Below are 17077 nucleotides of genomic sequence, written 5' to 3' on the forward strand. Positions count from 1 at the left end.
ATTTATTTCTGCTGAAGATAGGCGACGGGGAAAAAAAGCACAGGGGTGAAGTTTATGGGTCATGGGATCTCGCTGTGAGAGGACTGCTCCAGCTCCGGCATCCGAGGCGTCAACCTCCACCACAAACTGGAGGGAAGGGTCAGGGTGGCGCAGAATGGGAGCAGTGGTGAACAGGGATTTGAGTTTATTGAATGCTTGTGAGGCTGCTGGTGTCCACTGAAAGGGGGAGCTGGTGGATGTGCGACTGGTGAGGGGAATAGCGACCTTCCTGTAATTACGGATGAATCGGCGGTAGAAATTGGCGAATCCAAGGAAACGTTGCAGTTCTTTGCGGGTCGCGGGGATGGGCCAGTCCATGATGGCTTGGATTTTGGTGGGGTCCGGTTGTATCCTTTTGCAATGATGTAGCCGAGGAAATGTACTGAGGATAGGTGGAATTCCCATTTTTCCGGTTTGACGTATAGCCGGTTCTTGTGGAGGTGCTAGAGGACTTGCCGTACATGGATGCGGTGTTCTTCGGGGGAGCGGGAGAAACTGAGGATGTCATCGAGGTACACAAACACGAACCGATTGAGCATGTCATGGAGGACGTCAGGGCTCAGGGAAATTACTCGGCCATCCAGGGCTGTGACTTTTTTCGAGGATGGAAGTGGTTGGAGAGGGATTTGGAGCTGGTGAATTATTTCTTCATGAATAAAATTATCATCGGCACCGGAATCAATAAGGGCAGCGATGGGGGTGTTATAAGCAGAAATGATAATGCAAGTGTGAACAGTCATGCGGGAGGGAGAGCTTGCGGGAACGGAGGTTTGGCTCACCGCGACGCTCTCGGCACGCGGTGAGCCTGGTCTTTCTGGTCGGAGCGGGCACGAGGAAATAAAGTGACTGGATTGACCGCAGTAGATGCACAGCCGCTGGATGACAGGACGCTGACGTTCTTGTGGATCTAAACGTGTTTGACCAATTGGAATGGATTCATTGGATGCAACGGGGAGTGATGAAAGTGCAGATGACGACTGCGTAGTGCTCAGAGTGGGAGAGTGTTTACGTGAGCATAGCCCTTTCGCATGGGCTCTTTCTTGCAGTCTGTTATCCAGACAGATGGAGAGGGCGATAAGAGCCTCGAGAGAGGAGGGCTCGTCCCGGACCGCAAGCTCATCTTTGATTTGTTCAGAGAGACTCCACTAAGGACTGCGTCATCCCACCCGCATTCACCAGCAAGGATACGGAAGTCGATGGAATATTCCGCGACAGATTTAGCGCCCTGAATGAGTGTGAGGAGAAGACGGGTGGCTTCTTTGCCCTGAACGGGGTGATTGAAAACCTTACGGAGTTCGGCGGAAAAGGAATCGAACGAAAGGAGGACCGGGGATGACGAAGTAGACCATTTTGCTGCGGAGGGGGTTAGTGACATATGCTACTTTGGAACGTTCAGTGGAGAACTGTACGGATGGAGATTGAATACGAGTGAGCAATGAAGAATAAACTGGCTACATGCATCTAGGTCCCCGGAGTAGGGCTCGGACGGAGGGACATGAGGTTCTTTGTACGGGAAGCGGGGTGGCTCGGAGGGTGCGGGCTCGGGGGGAGTACTTACAGGGGGTTGAATGGATTGCATCTGTTGGGAAAGGAGGGAGACCAGTTGCTAAAGAGAGTGGAGCGGTTCCGTGATTTCTTTCAGTATTTTCTCCTGTCGTCCAATGTGGGCGCCTTGGAGGGTTAGTGCGTTCTTCAGTGCCTCCGGAGTTCCTGGGTCCATAGTGGCCAAAGTATTCTGTCAGGTGTGGGAAGTAGCTGAACCCAAGAGCAGGCGGAGGCTGATGTAAAATGATGAACAGTTTATTGAGCAAAGGTTATGGAAGTGGTCCTGGATGTGTTGAGAGGCGGCGGCGTGGACAGGTGGCAGGCAGTGGACAGAACAGGGGACTGGCAGGAATGACGTGTGTCAGGAACACTGGCAACGAGGAGACACAAGAATTAACAAGGGAACGAGGAGTTGAGTAGCTTACATGAGTACGGTGGGCTGTGGTACCGCCAGGAGAGGCTGCAATACTTTGGCGAGGATTTCCGGGAACAGGCAGGCTTAAATGTAGGTGGTGATGAGGGTTGATTGGAGACAGGTGCGTGGCTTGAGGAGAAGCTGAAACAGAGAGGGGAGGGGAGAGGGAGGACGAGAGGGCGCAAAGCGCCATCCAGGCTCCAAAACGGTACTGCAGGGCAGTACATGACACTTACAAACGTGAAAAAAAGCATGTGACGTAAGTGCAGCAGGATTAACATGTTTCCCACTAACCCTAAACCACCCTAATCGTAACCTTAACCCATCCTAAAACGGCTTACCCCCAACCCTAGCCCTAAACCTAACCCTAACAAACTTTGTTTTTATTTCGTACAAATGTAGTACATGTTTGGGATGGTCATCTTCTTACATCTGCGTAGCTTGATGCCTGGGACGGAGGAGCCAATCATGTGTGCAGTGGGTCGTGTCCTGTCTGGAAACTATGTGGGAATCCTAATAACAGAGTGGTGAATCTAAAATATGATTGATTAAACAATTTCAACAGTGTGTGCGTGTATGTGTGTGTGTGTGTGTGTGTGTGTGTGTGTGTTTGGCCTGTTGACACTAGCACTTGGGATTCTGGAGGCCTTGGGCAGATTACATTTACATGGCAACACAAGAACCTGAAAACTGATTGGCCAGAAAAAAGATTTTACATATACAGCACTGCGTGCAACTGGAAGCTGAGCAAAGCACATGCACACATGCAAATGACATGAAGATAAGAGACTTGGAAATATCCATCCATCCATCCATTTTCTGAGCCGCTTCTCCTCACTAGGGTCGCGGGCGTGCTGGAGCCTATCCCAGCTGTCATCGGGCAGGAGGCGGGGTACACCCTGAACTGGTTGCCAGCCAATCACAGGGCACATAGGAACAAACAACCATTCGCACTCACAGTCATGCCTAAGGGCAATTTAGAGTCTCCAATTCATGCATGTTTTTGGGATGTGGGAGGAAACCGGAGTACCCGGAGAAAACCCACGCAGGCACGGGGAGAACAAACTCCACACAGGCAGGGCCGGGGATTGAACCCGGGTCCTCAGAACTGTGAGGCTGACGCTCTAACCAGTCTCCCACCGTGCTGCCGACTTGGAAATAAATTAATATATATTATTATATACCTATTTTTTATATCATATAATAAATATTGTAAAACATTATAATTTAAGTTGTAATTGTAGGTCAGTGCTTTTGATAGTGTTTAAGCCAGCAGAGAAGGCTGAAGGACGTCACGGCAAACCATTGCCATTACAGCCATTACAAGTTAATTTATTTAGCCCTTTTATGGAATTTTGCATTATATGTTAGCATTTAACTGGCAGACTTTAGTGAGATGAAATTATATTGTTTGGTCTTACATTTTGGCGTTTAAACATACTATATTTAATTATCTTGTTTTAAATGTCAGATTTACAGTAAACTTCAACAGTGACAAATAAACAGCTTGAAGCAGGAACGGTTTGACTGGAGAATTCTGTGAACAAGAACGTGAGAACAAGAGCTAAGGAATACTTAAAAATGTCTGTTTTAATTAGTATAAAAAGTATTTGAACGTTTAAATTTGTTCAAAGCATCTAGAAGGGACAAAAGTATTCTGAAAATGCAGATTTTCACCTATTCTGTAATGTATCGGTAAACGGGGGTTTACTTTAATGACATTTGTTATTGCTTTGGCTCCAATTGAAGAGTCCAGGAGAGGCTATTTAAAGGTTGCTGGAAGTGAAATTAGTCCTGCTAGTTTTTCTTTTTAAACACATGGTTAGCCATTGCATGGTGGGCGACTGGTTAGAGACTGGTTTTGTCCCTTATCTAATATGTGCTCTGTACCCAAATAATCACCATCAATCATCATATTACTATTATTAGAATTGCTCCTGCATTTGGTTATTATCGTTTTTTTGGCGAGTTTTAAACAGAAGTCAACGAAAAATTGTACCAGCGTTCACAGACCACAAAAAATAACATGGAGCGCCAGATCTGGTCTGTGGTCCTTGAGTTTGACACCTATGCATTAAAGGTCAGAGGACAAAGATTTAAAAAAAAATCTTGATAACTCTAGAATCCCTTTACAAACCACATCTTCCATTTCGAAGTGATTATATGGCACATATACAGCAGTTAAATCGATAAATATGAGCTTTGAGCTGCAGGCAGCTGCCTTCCCCACTGAGCGGGCAAAAATCGCTTTCGTCATTTCCCACTTGACTGGTCGTGCGGAGGCTACTGCTGAATGGAGCCGCAATTCCGCCGCGTGTCATTCGTGGGCTTTTTTCATAAAGACTATGGAGCAAATCTTTCAATTTTCCACAACAGATCGTGAGGCAGCTCGCTCCCTTGTCACCTTACAACAAGGCAAGCGCAGGGTGTCAGATTACGCGATTGAGTTTCTCATTCTAGCAGCTGAGAGTCAGTGGAATAATCGGGCGCTACTCGATGCCTTTTTTCAAGGACTATCCCCCGCCGTCAAGGATCATTTAGTCCCGCTAGACCTGCCGACCGACTTGGACACTCTCATCACTCTCGCCGTAAAAATCGATAAGAGGCCCACCTGTTACCATGACATCAAAGAAGTTTTTTCCAAATCCAAAGCTAAATCCCTTCCACCCCACAGACCTTATGACTGTGCAGTTGACTTGCTGCCTGGAACCACACCTCCACGGGGGAGGTTGTTCTCTCTTTCAGGGCCGGAACACAAGGACATGAAGGAGTACGTGGAAGAATCACTGGCAGCTGGGATCATTCACCCATCTTCATCCCCTGCGGGAGCAGGATTTTTCTTTGTGGACAAAAAGGACAAGACCCTGCAACCCTGTATCGATTACCGGGGTCTCAACGAGATAACTGTAAAAAACAGGTACCCTCTTCCTCTCATCTCCACCGCCTTTGAGTTTCTGGAGGGAGCCAAGATTTTCACCAAACTAGACTTAAGAAATGCGTATCATCTAGTCAGAATAAGGGCGGGGGATGAATGGAAAACAGCATTCAACACACCAACGGGACATTATGAGTATTTGGTAATGCCTTTTGGACTTACTAACGCTCCAGCTGTTTTCCAAAACCTTGTCAATGATGTCCTGCGTGACATGTTGAATGTGTATGTTTTTGTCTATTTGGATGACATTTTGATATTCTCCCCGGATGAGGAGACTCACATTATTCATTGTATTGCAGCGGTTACTGCAGAATCAACTATATGTCAACGCTGAGAAATGTGAGTTCCACAAGGCGTCCGTTTCTTTTCTGGGTTTCGTCCTGGCTCAAGGTGAAGTCAAAATGGACCCTTGCAAAGTCGATGCCGTTATTAATTGGCCTACTCCCACGTCACGCAAAGATGTACAAAGGTTCTTAGGGTTCGCAAATTTCTACAGAAAATTCATCCGAAATTTCATTTCTATAGCCTCTCCTTTGCATGATCTTACCTCGCCACACAGACCTTTTGTATGGAACCCGCTTTGTCAGGCAGCTTTTCAGAAACTTAAATCGAGCTTTACCTCTGCTCCCATCCTTACTTTGCCAGATCTCAAACAGCAGTTTGTGGTAGAAGTCGATGCGTCTGATGCCGGAATAGGAGCAGTGCTCTCCCAGAAATCTCTCAAGGATGGTAAATTACATCCTTGTGCTTTTCTCTCCAAAAAACTGACCCCAGCCGAGAGAAATTATGACATTGGTGACCGTGAACTGCTGGCAGTCAAGGTGGCTTTGATGGAGTGGAGGCACTGGCTAGAGGGGGCACAGACTCCGTTTTTAGTGTGGACAGATCACAAGAACCTTGAGTATATTAAATCTGCTAAAAGATTAAATGCGAGGCAGGCTAGATGGGCTCTGTTCTTCACTAGATTTAATTTCATGTTATCCTACCGACCTGGTTCTAAAAATGGTAAGCAAGATTATTTGTCACGTATTTTCTGCAAAGAGAATTCTTTGTCCGACCCTGAGACTATTTTGCCCAAGTCATGTTTCATTTATGCTTTTGTATGGGACGTTGAAACTGTGTTTAAAGAGGCTCTGAAAAAGACTCTTAAGAAGATTGCCCTGAAAACAGGCTTTATGTGGTTCCGACCTTAAGGGGAAGAGTCATCCACTGTGCTCACACGAACCGTAGTGTATGTCACCCAGGCATTGCCAAAATGCAATCAGTGGTCAAACACCGCTTTTGGTGGCCTAATGTTAGGAGGGATGTTATCGATTACGTCAATGCTTGCCAGGTATGTGCTGCTAACAAGCCCTCTCGTCAACGTCCTTCTGGGGAGTTGCGACCCCTGCCAATACCACAACGTCCTTGGTCAGACATTTCCATAGACTTTGTGACAGGATTACCGGCCTCTAAAGGTAATACCACCATTCTCACAGTTGTTGACAGGTTCTCTAAGATGGCACACTTCATTGCACTTCCGAAACTCCCTCAGCTAAAGACACTGCCGAGTTGATGATTAATCAGGTATTTAAGTTCCATGATTTCCCCAAGAATGTGGTGTCTGATAGGGGTCCCCAATTCATTTCGCAATTTTGGAAGGAGTTTTGCAATCTCATAGGTGCTACCGTCAGTCTGTCATCTGGGTTTCACCCTGAAACCAACGGCCAAACTGAGAGGCTGAACCAGGACCTGGAGACTGGGCTCCGATGTCTCACTTCACAGGAGCCATGATCCTGGTCTCAGAAACTGGTTTGGGTCGAATTCTCCCACAATTCCCTCCCCTCTGCATCCACTGGTCTCTCGCCTTTTCACGTTGTGCATGGTTACCAACCATCTCTGTTTCCTGCCATAGCCCCAGAGTCCACAGTTCCAGCGGCATTGACCTTGGTGTGACGCTGCAGGAGGACCTGGGAGCGAGCCCGCCAGATGCTGCTGTGCCAGGAACGGTCCTACAAAGCCGCTGCTGATCGTCGGAGGACACCGGCCTCGAACTACAAAGTGGGTCAGCGGGTTTGGCTCTCGACCAAACATATTCCACTCTGGGTGGAGTCCAAGAAGCTCGCTCCCAGGTTCGTTGGGCCCTTCCCCATCAAAAAGATCATCAACCCTGTCACCGTGAAGCTGAGGCTCCCAAGGTCGATGCGGGTCCACCCTGCTTTTCACGTCAGCCTACTCAAGCCAGCCCGGGAGTCCCCTCTGGTCCCACCTTCCAGGCCCCCTCTTACCCCCGGTTTGTGGATGGGGGCCCTCTCTTCTCTGTGAAGCGGCTTTTGTTGTCTCGTCGGAGGGGGAGGGGGTTTCAATATCTGGTGGACTGGGAGGGCTACGGGCCTGAGGAATGTTCATGGGTGCCGTCTGCGTTTATCTTGGATGTCTCGCTCATTCGGGACTTCCACGTTGCGCATCCAGGGGCCCCGGGGCCGGCCGGTACTGTCATGGGTGTGTGTTCCGGTTTTTGTCTTCCCCCTGTTTCACACACACCTGCTCCTGAGAGCATCTTCACCACCTGTGCCTCGTTCACCCTAATCTCATTCTCTCTCATCGCCAGTTCGTTGTACCTTGTCGTCGCGTTCCAGCATTCCTTGTTTCCACGTCAAAGACTCACATTAAGACTAGATCCTGTTCCGATTATCGACCTCGCCTTTTTGCCTCATGTTTTTGGATACTGTTGCTCTTCTTGGATTGCCTGCCTGTGTACCGACCTATGCCCGTATATTAAACCTCTCTTTTTTGAAACTGTCCATTTGTTTTGGAGTCGTGCATTTTTGGGTCCTATCCTCTGTTCCGTTCATGACATAGCAAGCATTCCAAACTGTGCCAATCACGTCGAACCATTGTGTTTTGAGTAAGACTTAGCAGAGGCTGTAACCAGCTGCGGTGCCAACTATTTTTCCTATGGCCATTAGGACCTCCACCGCCAGCAAGAGAACTAAATCTCGTAGCCGCCACGATGCAGCAGCGAAGCGGCGCAGACAAGAGGTGAGCATTTCCTTGTATATACCTACGACTCTATTATGGTTACTATGCACTGGGGAATACGAAAAAAAGACCCATGCAGTACTTTTCAGTACTGTCGTCTGTACTTTTGCCTATAGGACAAGCCAACAGAAACATGGCAAAGACTTTGTGTGCGGGGTGTTATAATGCAACTCGAGCGAGGGGCACACAATGTATAGGAATACTGTATCCTATGTAAAAGCTTGTGCCGTGACACTGAACCATATACGAATATATAATGCGTATAGCCGTGCAAAAAAATAATGGCACCCCTGGGGTGGCATTATTTCAAGCCATGACTGTATAAAAAGACATGCTTTTGACGTACCGTCACATGGAGCCAGTGGCCACTCTCTTTTTCTGTTGTACACCTGCTACTTGGCTGCTCTTCGTCGTCACTGTCTGATCGGCTCAAATATGTACGCTTTGACAATGCCAAGTTCAGTTGGGTGAACTTTCCACTGTAAAGGTGGAAACATTCCGGTTCTCCCAGAATTGTTCAAATGAAAAAAATTCAGTTCCCAACTTCGATGTCTACAGTCCACCGAGCCCGAAGAAGAAAGTGGCGAAAACCATCGAAGACGTCCTTGTGCCAAAGGGCAGGGGCGAACAAAATTGTGTCTTAACTATGTTAAAATAAATGACCAGTCACGTCAGTGCAACACTTGGATTAAGCTTATATTGTGCAAAGGAGGCTTTCACGATGTGTAGAAGTCTGTAGCCTCAGCCTACACCACGTGGAACTTTAGATGTCAATTGGGTGAGTGAAACAATAAAATACGTCGATGCCAACACTGAGGCAGCTAACAAGTTAAATGGTAGGTTGCACTCTTGCACTGATGGTTTTTATCGTTTATTTTAGTCTTTAAATCAATGTAATACATACTGTCACTGATGGTATAGTTGTACACACGGGTTCATTTCCCACTCAGTGACGATGTGAATGTGAGTGTGAATGGTTGTCCGTGTCTATATGTGCCCTGCAAATGACTGGCGACCAGTTCAGGGTGTAGTCCGTCCGCCTTTCGCCCAAAGTCAGCTGGGATGGGCTCCAGCGCCCCGCGACCCTAACTAGGATAAGCAGTGTTGAAAAAGGATGGGTGGACTTTACCATACTGGAAAGAAAGTAGAAAGAGTCGCATTGCAAGCTTAACATTGAAAATAAAAATGAAAGTTAATGGGTATTTTTCCTTTGCAACATGAAATCCAGCATGTTTCTTTCAGTAAAAGGGCTCAAAACCAGCCAGACTGGTTTTGTGGCGCTGTAATCCCACGGTGACTGACGAGTAGTTACTACATGGAAGTTGACGCCCCGTGTGAACTTTTCTATATTTGTTTTACTTAGAATGCAACATCAGTTATGTGTTGTTATTATTATAGATTCTGGATTTGGACCTTTGGATGACGTGAAGTTGTTTAACAGTTTTAAAAAGGGCTGTTATTTCTTTCAATCTAAATCTTAGCGAGTGAACATGTGAAGATAAAAAGATTACTAGTGGGATCATGTAAATTAAGTTTACATTGGCTCAAAGAATGTCCCAGATTATATTTGTTGTAACGCCGTGGCTGGCCTCAGAGAAAGGAGTGGTAGATTTTACTGCACTCAACCAGCAGCTTTTGCATTTGAGGGAGTTGTGCTGATCGTTTTCACGTGGAACCATCAATTGGGACAACTTTCAGGAGCCGTTTACTGTAATCAAAGGCTGAGTGCGTGCTGCAGCTGCTGCTCATACCATCCTTATATACCACTAGACGGGCACCAACAGAAACAATGTGTTAGTCATAAGACCCGATTAAAACTGACAGTTAACAGTAACCCTTGCGCACACTTCCTGCTCATTTGAATGGACTCACAAAGTCAGTGCACTTCTTCTTTTTCATACACAAATCAGGTGTCACACACACATAGCTACGGACAGGTAATTTCCTGTGCCAGGACAAGACAAATATTCATGGACAAGACGGGGTGTTGTCTGGCTTCCCAAAGCCTGAAGAATGTATGGTGATCATATCAAGTGAAGCCTACACCCAGGAGACAGAAATACACTATGATTCATTCATTCATTGAATTTATTGCAATAATTGTCATCCCTCAAGCGGGAGATAGACATTTACACTCAGCCCAAATTTTCCAGTGGTTTAAATGAAGAACTCCAAATAAAGTTCAGAAGATCCTGTAGGATTTTTTGTGTCCTATATTTAAGGTTACACACAGTCACGCATGGTTCCCTCACAGTCAAAAAGCTCTAGGTTCAATTCTCAGCTCGAGCCATTCTGTACAGACTTTGCATGTACGCGTACTTTCGCTTCCTCACACATTCCAAAAACATTAAATTGCTAGGTTAATTCTAAACTCTCAAATGCCTTTGACTGCCGAGAAAAATGTGATTTATTGTTTTTCAATAGCAGGATAGTTGGGAGAAAACAGATTGCCTGATTATTTTCTACATTTTACAGGTTAAGCCAAAGCCATTTATTTCTGGCAAGTACTGTTCTTGTGTGCTACATTTAGGGATAAAAAATGATCATTCTTGTCTTACTATTGGGTCAAAAGCATTAGCAGAAAGGTATTAGGGTTAGCCCTAACCCTAAGCCTGATGTTTGATTTTTGCCCATAATTTCAAAAGCTACAGTATGTTTGGCACATCAACAACCATGCACATCCCGAGGTGAATACCATACCAACTTCCATAGTGTGCTGCTTCGAGGTTGGGAAATATAGAGTAAATGATAAATATTTCACCTGTCAATTCTGGCACAACACCTTGAGCGCAAGACTTTGTGAGCTAATATGGTAAAGATAAAGAGAAATGTCACCTTTTAGCATGACAAATACCCAAAACATCATTTTCACAAGAAACATTTTCTATGCGGGGTACATCCTTGGACTGATCAATTTGTGGACACATAGGCCCCTGTAGACAAACAGTACTTAACACTCACATTCACACCTATGGACAAATTCTCAAACTAACGTGCATGTTTTTGGAATGTAGGAGGAAGTCGGACTATTTGGAGACAACTCATGCAAGCACAGGGAGCTCGTGCAAACTCCACGCAAAAAGGTTGGAACCGAACCGTGCTGCCCTGATCCCAAACATATTATTTTTTTTAAAATGGATGTGCTTTACCAAAAGACAGTTATAGAGTTTTGTAATAGCCCAGCCAGACCCCAGACCGAAATGTAATTGAAAATCAATATGGGTGTTTGCATATGGCATGAAGGTTTCTATCAGTTTTAACAGTTTATATACTGTATGTGCATCCATCACTTGACATCACATGTCTTGTTGACATTGACATCTTTTACTTTTAGTTCATGTAACATGGGATAATAATGACTGCGTCTTCTGTAGGAAGTTTTCCTTCAAGTTTATATCTGTCCAACTCGGCAGATACAAAAAGACTTCATGACTGCATGTTTTGAAAAGTTTCCCACCCAACCCACTGTTACAGTATGTGGTCACCTCCGCTCTCTCATGTGATTTTAACAATGATTTTTTTTAATTTAATTTTTTCATGTGAAAATGACCTTTGGATGCCTGAATAAATCAAACAACATGCCCACGTCCATTTACAATTGCAGTTATGAGAGACATCTGTGGTCGGATGGGAAAATGTTCACCAAGCCAAGTCACCCAAGTGTCACTGTGATGTGGGTGTGGGATACAGCTGCATACAGTACGGGCCTCCTGCTTCGCTTCCAGAGAATCTGAATGGTCTGACCCATTCATAATATCTGGTGGGTAGCCACAATTTATGTCCACTCACACTAAATCAAAACTCAACGGTACTGCTGATGCCTTAAAAAAATAAATAAATGTTTTAATGAAATGAAAAATTAAAATCTGGCAATAAAATATGAAAAACTAATTCTGTCACATTTACTGATATTTTTAAAGGCCATTGTCATTTATCTCAGTGGGTCTAATATAATACAACTTAATTTAAGACAGTAACATGTGGTGAACACACCAATGCATCTCAGCAAAGCAGTGTAGTGTCTGCATTTAAAACAAAACTCAGAAAAGCTAAACAAACACCCCAAGCAGTTTGAGGAGCAGTAATGAGTGAAGTTGTAAGAAGATGGTGAGAACGCTCCAAGAAGTTGGCCTCCTGTTGAGAGGGAGAATTTCCTGTTTATGCATCTCGCTAACGGGGGCTTGGTCCTTTCTAACAGAACACAGGAATGAGGGGAAGACATGCACCTTGGAAAGTGTTGGTGCCCAATTTCTCCTCAAATACAGCTTGCTTACCAGTAAATGCACAATGCACATGTCAAAAACATCCATCCATTCTCTATACCACAGACAACCCCAATTCCAATGAAGTTGGGATGTTGTGTTAAACATAAATACAAACAGAATACAATGATTTGCAAATCATGTTCAACCTATATTTAATTGAATACACTACAAAAACAAGATATTTAATGTTCGAACTGATAAACTTTATTGTTTTTAGCAAATAATCATTAATTTAGAATTTTATGGCTGCAACACGTTCCAAAAAATCTGGGACAGGTGGCAAAAAAGACTGAGAAAGTTGAGGAATGGTCATCAAACACCTGTTTGGAACATCCCACAGGTGAACAGGCTAATTGGGAACAGGTGGATGCCATGGTTGGGTATAAAAGGAGCTTCCCTGAAGTGCTCAGTCATTCACAAGCAAAGATGGGCGAGTGCGTGAGAAAATAGTCAAACAGTTTAAGGACAATGTTCCTCAATGTACAATTGCAAGGAATTTAGGGATTTCATCATCTACGGTCCATAATATCATCAAAAGGTTGTAAGGGGCAAAGCCGAAAATCAACACTGAATGCCCGTGACCTTCGATTCCATCAGGTGGCACTGCATCAAAAATCGACATCAATGTGTAAAGGATATCGCCACATGGGCTCAGGAACACTTCAGAAAACCAATGTCAGTAAATTCAGTTTGGCGCTACATCCGTAAGTGCAACTTGAAACTCTACTATGCAAAGCAAAAGCCATTTATCAACAACACCCAGAAACGCCGCCGGCTTCTCTGGGCCTGAGCTCATCTAAGATGGACTGATGGTCCACATTTCAAATTGTTTTTGGAAATTGTGGACGTCGTGTCCTCCGGGCCAGAGGAAAAGAACCATCCGGACTATTATGGAAGCAAAGTTCAATAGCCAGCATCTGTGATGGTATGGGGCTGTGTTAGTGCCAATGGCATGGGTAACTTACACATCTGTGAAGGCACCATTAATGCTGAAAGGTACATACAGGTTTTGGAGAAACATATGCTGCCATCCAAGCAACATCTTTTTCATGGAAGCCCCTGCTTATTTCAGCAAGACAAAGCCAAACCACATTCTGCACATGTTACAACAGCGTGGCTCCGTAGTAAAAGAGTTCGGGTACTAGACTGGCCTGCCTGCAGTCCAGACCTGTCTCCCATTGAAAATGCGTGGCGCATTATGAAGCGGAAAATACGGCAATGGAGACCCCGGACTGTTGAACAGCCGAAGCTGTACATCAAGCAAGAATGGGAAAGAATTCCACCTACAAAGCTTCAACAATTAGTGTCCTCAGTTCCCAAACGTTTATTGAATGATGTTAAAAGAAAAGGTGATGTAACACAGTGGTAAACATGACCCTGTCCCAGCTTTTTTGGAACGTGTTGCAGCCATAAAATTCTAAGTTAATGATTATTTGCTAAAAACAATAATGTTTATCAGTTCGAATATTAAATATCTTGTCTTTGTAGTGTATTGAATTAAATATAGGTTGAACATGATTTGCAAATCATTGTATTCTGTTTTTATTTATGTTTAACACAACGTCCCAACTTCATTGGAATTGGGGTTCTACATCCTGTTCAGGGTTGCAGGGAGCTAGATCCTATCCCATCAGACCAAAGACAGACATCACCCCGGACTGGTAACCAATCAATCACAGGGAGCATATCGAGACAGACAACCAATGACATAAACATTAACACCGTCACTGAATGGGAACTGAACCCACACCAAGTTATGATGAGCCTGAAAAGTCACACACACACAAAAAAAAGCAACACAAGTTAAATGAACATTAACAACAAATCAAATTAAAACTGCATGTTTCATTACTGTAAAGTTCACCAAAAGACATCAGAAAATTATGTATGTACAGTATGTTAACATCCTGTATCCCAGGCAGATGCAGAGCCTTAAGTTGTCAGGCTCCAGATGCAGTCCAGGAGGGGCAAACTTCTATGATCAGATATTCCTGTAAAGCTGGTTCAGCTGTAAAGCTGATAGTTAAGGCTGGTTCAGGCTTAGTTATTCCGCCGTAGGCCAAATATCTATCTGCATGATGGGCATGACTGGAGGATCTAATGTGATGCAAAAAGGCTTCAAAGCAAATTTATGAAAGAGTGTGATGCAACAATCCAACAAATGTTTATTCATATAAGCATCGGTGGGGTGAATGTTTGGGGGCCTTTGATAACAGTTTCTCAGTTGTAGATTTCCCATTCATGATGTATGTAAATAACATTCTTTCGCCATGTTCTGTATATTTAATGGTGCATCACTATCACATCATTATTTACTATTGCAGTAGGCTACATTGTCCCTTTTCCTGCCTGTGCATTGTTCTGTGGACTAGGATGGAGTAGAAAGTCAGTTTCTTCACCTATGGTGAAGAAAACCTTCCTGACACTAGTCACTAGTTTACCACCCAAAATAAATTCATCAAAGCTGAGGGTGACAGTTTCTCGTGCCATTCATCATCAGTACCACTTGTCCTTTACAGGGTCACTATGAAACTAGTGGGGTACACCCTGGACCAATCTGTCAATCACTGGGCTGACACAGAGCGAGACAAACACTCACACCTAAAGCCAAGTTTGAGTCTTCAATTAAGCTAACATGCATGTTTTGGAATATGAGCGGGAGCACCCAGCTTCTGATAGCTGGCACATGATTGAACGTTTGCCTAAGTTGTCGATGTGGGGGCAGGGAACAGTGGCAATTCTATACCAATTTTACTGGGGGGAGGGAGGGGGAAGGCTGGGTCAAGGGTTTTGTCATAGGGGCACAGTTTTAAACACTTACACAGGCAGGTGCATGCACACACACACACACTGTCAAAATTGATTTATTCTTGGTATTTATTCATTGTATTAATTACACTAATTGACAAGTGTAATTCAGCGGCACAGTGATGAAGTTCTGCCTTCACAAGTGAAATTACAATACAATCTTAACGGGGGTTCAAACGTAAAATGAACCTCTGGTGGCTTTATGCAAGTACAGTATGATTTATTCAGTCTGGACGTGGAGGGGAGAACATCTCCTGCTTCGGGAGGAGTTTCCAAAAGTCTCCAATCCCAGCACAAAAAAGTCAGTAGATTCGTCATGAGAAAAAAAATTTGCTTGAGGTTTAGGAAAAGTGGCAAAATATACCATCCAACAATGTCAGAGATCTTTTAAGACCGGAACTGTTATAAGCTTAACTTTTTGGAATAATGCTTGTTCTTTAAAATAGTAAATTAATAATAATAATAATAATAATCATTGAGTTACTATACAGTTGTTGATGTCACATGAGCATACCACAAGTATCAACACACACAATCAGGCCTCATAGTCATACAATCAAGGGAAACCCAGAGGAGACTGAATGCTGTCCCGGTAGGTCTCGGTAGACCACGAGTCTTCTCCCCCACAGCCAAACATAACAAACACCCACAAAGGTCAACTTCAACAGCCACTTCTTTAGTTTGAATCCAATGGAGAGCAGTATCACACCCAGCTGTGGTAACACTGTAAAAGAGTCCATAAACAACCCACCCTTCAGTCCCCAGGTACCTGGGTGGGGGCCACTAAACATCCCTTTCTTTCTGTGTCAGGGGGCTTCAAAGGTTTCCGTGGGGATGGGATGGATGTTTTTTTTTTGCTTTCTTTTTCGACCAAAGTTTTGTATTTTCAAATTGGTTCCTGCTTTTATTGAGTCTAAAGGAGGCCTTTGCTTTGGTGAGTCACCTGGAGAACAATGGGCTGATATTAGGCCCAAAACATATAATGTTAGTGTTTTGTCTGCGTAACACTGAATATAAAACAGCACTACCTTTGGACAGCTCCATATTTTGTTTTGTTCAAGTAAATGTATTTAATGAAAAAAAATGCATGTATTCAACCAAATTTAACATGAAACTACACATCTACAACTTCCTATCAGAAGCACTGATTCATATTGACAACCTAATTTCTAATATTGTTCTGTGAAAATGTATTCATTTATTCTTAAGAGTATTACCTCTTTATTGTGTAGCATTGGCTGTTGTGCTTCCTGTAGTGTATGTTAGATTTTTTTGTCCCAATCAGATTTCATCTGCCTGGGATAAGCGGTGCAGAAAATGGATGGATGGATGGCTGTACTACCATGTCACTCTAATCTGCCCAGGGCCTTTAGAATCAGTAGTACTGGCCAATGCAATTTTAAACTACTAGGAGTTTTAAGCAATCAGAATTTGAATTCACAGGGCCAGCTGGGGAGGCACGGTGAAAGACTGGTTAGCACATCGGCCTCATAGTTCAGAGGACCGGGGTTCAAATCCCGGCCTCGCCTGTGTGGAGTTTGCATGTTCTCCCCGTGCCTGCGTGGGTTTTCTCCGGGCACTCACCCAAATCCTCCCACATCCCAAAAACATGCATGGTAGGTTGATTGAAGACCCTAAATTGCCCTTAGGTGTGAATGTGTGCACAAATGATTGTTTGTTTATATGTGCCCTGCGATTGGCTGGCCCGAAGATTTGCTGGGATAGGCTCCAGCACACCCGCGACCCTTGAGGATAAAGCAGTATGGAAAATGGATGGATGGATGGAGGGCCAGCTGGGCCATCGATGATATCAGCATTTTTCCATCCTCTGATCAGTTTGCTAGGGCAAAACTTTAAAGGTAAGTTCCACTCAGTGGCGGTTTTTGATGTGGACAACATGGGGAGCTGAGGCACCATAGAGACAATATTACATCCCAAATACTAGAAAAAGTTGGTTTGGCAAAATATGTCCCCTTTAATGAAATATATTTTGCATTGTGGTTGACATGGATATTATTCATATCCACGGGAATTTTGAGGATTCTTTAT

The 17077-nt window shown here is 44.3% G+C and overlaps 1 long non-coding RNA gene across 1 annotated transcript; it reads left to right on the forward strand.

Annotated features, from left to right (window-relative positions):
* Positions 1-7821: 7821 nt before the first annotated feature.
* On the forward strand, positions 7822-12256 carry LOC133477819 (uncharacterized). The gene is made up of 3 exons (XR_009788484.1): positions 7822-7955; positions 10970-11038; positions 11560-12256. It is a non-coding gene; the product is annotated as an uncharacterized LOC133477819 (long non-coding RNA).
* The last annotated feature ends 4821 nt before the right edge of the window (positions 12257-17077 follow it).

The sequence above is a fragment of the Phyllopteryx taeniolatus genome, chromosome 5 (genome assembly GCF_024500385.1).
Source record: "Phyllopteryx taeniolatus isolate TA_2022b chromosome 5, UOR_Ptae_1.2, whole genome shotgun sequence".
In the NCBI taxonomy this organism is placed as follows: Eukaryota; Metazoa; Chordata; class Actinopteri; order Syngnathiformes; family Syngnathidae; genus Phyllopteryx; species Phyllopteryx taeniolatus.